Here is a 4,432-nt window from a genome sequence, read left to right as displayed (position 1 = left end):
AGTAATCCTTATTATTTAGTTTATTTTTCGCTTACCGGGGTTTAATTTATTAATTTTTTAAAATTTATCTTTAAAGCTTATTCGGAGATATTGCAGCCCGTAGCCGGAATTAGTATATACTTACGAAGATGAATAGGAAGTTGGTTAATATTATTAAATAGGGGTTACTAGTTAATGCAATTAATACGAAGATTTTTTATTTAATTAGCTAAGCTAATAATATTACGCAGATCTTTAGTATTAATTATAACTATTTCGCCGATTAGGCCGATAAGACTATTAGAATGCTAGTTGTAATAAATAGTAGGGTTTTCGTACGGCTGAGCGGCGGTGCGCCTTACGGTAGTGGGTATTAGGAGACCGAAACTGGGCTTTATATTATTCTAAATTAAATATATAGTATTATAAATCGGTTAGGTAAAGTAAAGTAGAGGATTCGGGGATCTACTTCCAATCTTTATATTACGTTAGGTAAGGCGTATAGTATTTTAATTTAGGTTGATAAAGTACGTTGGAAAGTAGTTAGTAAGAGTAGTTCCTAGATATTAATTTATTTATTTTTATTATTACTTCTACGCTAAATATAGGAGGGTTTCGGCTTATATAAGATTTCCGAAATATTTAGTAGTAGGATTGGCAATTAGTTATTAAATAATATTAGTAGTAATTTTAATAATTGAATTTATTTATAAAACTATTAATTTGGTTAGTGAGAAGGGTCGTTAAATTAGGCTTAATTAAATATATTATTTAATAAATATAAGCAGTAAAGAAGGTAGTATAGGAATTTATATTAGGTTAATAAGGGCTAGCGTATTAATTATCCTAATAGTATCCAAAAAGGTTACTAATAAGGAGTATACGTTTGTATTGCCGGTATTAGGGGGAATAGGTACTTAGGCAGTAGTATTAATAGTAGTATTATTCGTTTTAATTCGGGCTATAAATTATTTCTAATTCTTCTTCCGTAATTATAACAATACTCCTTCTTTAATTGTAAATAACTAATTTTAGCGTATCGGGACTAGATAGTTGGCAACTAACTAGCAATACTTACATAGGACTTATTAAACTTCGCAGTCCGTTATATCCAAATTAATAATTTATCTTTTATTATAAATATTATTATTAATATTAGCGGACTAATTAAATTCAATTTCGATATAGCTAATTTCTTCATTTAAACGCAACTATACTACCTTAATAAATAGTTCAGCGGCTAAAAGTTAAAATCTTTCCTTATAGTGAAGTTGCGGCTTATACGTAGCAAATTTGACGATTTAACGTACTTTGCGTATTAGACTTTCCTCCTAGAGGTTAAAAGTCGTTTAAGGGTTTACTTAATTAATTTTTAATATTATTTAGTTTAGCCTTTAGATTAGAATAAGTAGTAATAAAGTAGTAAAGAAAAGAGGGGATTCCAAGGAGTAAAAGTGTAAGTATTTGGTTTAAAAGGGTAAAAGTTGAATAATGGTTATAAAATTTAATAAATTATTATTAGACTTAATATATTTCCCCCCTCGACGAAAGGAAGAGATATAAGGAATAATGAGGTCGGTTTAAAATTGAATTGTAGGTACCACTTATTACGCGAAGATGTACTTTATAAGTAATAATAATAGAGAATAATAATATAAGCGATTGGTTGCTGGATAGAGTAATAGTGCGTAACGATTGACGATAGTCTTATTAAAGGAAGTTGAAGATAAGAGCTATCGCGAACCTCAACTTGGAACTTTGTATACAACTTTATTAAATATAAGTAAGATAGATATAAGGTTGGTATAATATAAATTAATAATCCGTCTACTTTAATAGAGGTTAACAGGACGAGCACTCTTATATAACAGACTATGCGCTCTAGTGAGCGGCTGCTATAATAAGACAGAGCATTTAGGTATCTACTAAGAATGCCCTATAACAATTTACTACACTTCGATTATCGACCCCCGTACGTAGGATACTAAATGGAGTATAACGGTACAATAGGGGCTAGGATTATAATAGTATATAGGGCCGCCCCCGAAGGATCTACGACCGGAATAGGTAAGGCGGTACTATCTCTACTATATACTATATTATTAGTATAAACGTTTTTATACTTACTATTTGGGATAATATTAGTGACCGAGAATAGCCTAATATACTTAGTAATAAAGTTGGAATTATATTAATTTAAATATTCCTAATTTTATAGGAGGGGTGTACCTTCTATTATATCCGCTATAGTATATACAGATATACTTCTACCGATTATTAAGTATATAATTTACTAAGATATTTTGGGTAGAATGAGAATAGAGTATAATAATTAGAAATTAATATTTAATATTGTAAATATAAATATAATATACTCTATAAAAAAACCCTTAAAGTAAAATAAAAATAAGCCTACCTTACTTATAGGTATAGGGGCACTAAGCTTCTTCGGTTTTAGGGGCATCCATTTAATTTAATTAAAGTAATAATTACATTTATTATAGTAGGTGCTCTATAAGTAATTCTAGTGGTTGATATAATTTTATAGTATTTTAAATAGGGCTTCGTAGAAATATATTATATTAATAATAATATATATATTGGGATAGCTATTAATTAAATCGATTTATTACTTCTCGTTCCACTTTGTTTACTTCTTTAATTAAAGGTTCCGGAGTAGAAATATACTATAGACGGGGTCTTTTACGGACCGTATATTCGTAGTCCGGTTTAGTAATTAAAATTATATAACCTCGAATAGGGTATTTATTATAAAGGACGAATTAAATTTATATATACGCAAGGGGTCGGTAGGTTATATTATTAATACGGACGGTTTAACGAATTCAAACCCAAGCCGGTTAAAGTACTAATAGGGTATAAAGAAGTAAGCGAGGCTATATTTACTACTATAAATAGCGCGGCTAAAACGCTACTATAAATTTGAAACATCCTTAAATTTAACTTAACTATATTGTATAATACGTATTACATTGGGAATATCCATTCCTATTCCTAATACTACTATAAATATAATAATATAATATTAAAATTCAAAGGTAATAAATTAATAATAGAAGCAATTTTAATTTATAAAACGGACGTATAAATAGTATACTTAGATAGTCAAATACGTATTAAATTAATTATAGAGACCGTATTTAATTAAAGAGTAGATAAAATACTTTTTTACTTTACTAATTAAATCTTTATTATTAATATAAATAATTATTTTTAGAATAATACTATTAGAAGTGGGGCTAAAGAAGAATTTAAAACGTTTAAAGTTTTATATTTTAAGTTTAGGGATAGAATTAAAGATAATATTAATATTAGGCTAGTCGATAGAAGTACGAATAATCTAAAGCAAATTTACTAATTATTCGAATAGATAAAAGCCAGCGTATTTTTATATATATACTTCTAATTCTTTAATTAATATAGCCGTATATCCGAATTATAGGATTGAAAAGGGTAAGGTCCGTCGGAATTAATAAAGATTGGAGAAATAAGTATAGAAGTCGCGCTATTAGTAAATAGTATAAAGTTTATTAATAGCAACGAACACTATCCGAATAGTAAATTCTAGAATACGAAAGAATTTGAAAAATCGGTAATAAAAGGCTTATTCGGGTTTGAGGAGAATATATATAAAATATCCCGAACGTATACAATCCTATAACGTATTAATCTAAATATATTAATTACCTATTAGAATAAATAAAGTAGGTTTATATACTTTATAGAAGTTTTAATTAATTAATAGGGGTTTAGCGCCGGGATATATTATAATAACGTCCCTTTATTTTTAACTAAAACGAGTAAGAGGTACAATTTATAATATAACCTACGTAGGAAGAATAACTAATACTACTTAAAGTATAATACTTTTACTAAACCCGGTTATAGTAATTAGAATTATATTACTATACTAATAAATAATATAATGGATATATTCAACCTACTTAAGGTAAGGCTAACGTAGGGCTTGATTTAACGCTAATCGAACGGTTAGGTTAAGTAAAAGTTGAATAATAGTATATATAAACTGAGTTTAAAATTATTTATAATTATTTAAGTTCGTATATTCGATAATTATAGTAATATATTACTATATAATTATATTTAGTATAAGTAACGTAGTAAGGTCGGAACAGGTTTCAAAGTATTGGATGAAGGTAAAAATTTTATTAAAGGTATAATCTACTTGGGCTATTGTTTTAATTAAATTTTAAATAATTTGGATTAAAATTAGTAGAAATACAATACCTATTTCTTAAATAATAATTACTACAACCAACGAAGGTAACCCCCTAATAGATAATTAATAGTTAATATAAGTAATAATAGAAAAAAAAATATTTACGGAAATTCGTACTTATACTATATCCAATAAATAAGCCGTTTCTGAATATAATTTATTATTATTAAGATATTTATAAGTATTTATAAA

The sequence above is a fragment of the Neurospora crassa genome, linkage group III (assembly GCF_000182925.2).
Source record: "Neurospora crassa OR74A linkage group III, whole genome shotgun sequence".
Taxonomy (NCBI): domain Eukaryota; kingdom Fungi; phylum Ascomycota; class Sordariomycetes; order Sordariales; family Sordariaceae; genus Neurospora; species Neurospora crassa.
The sequence above is the reverse complement of the archived record's forward strand: the minus strand, read 5'-3'. Positions refer to the sequence as shown.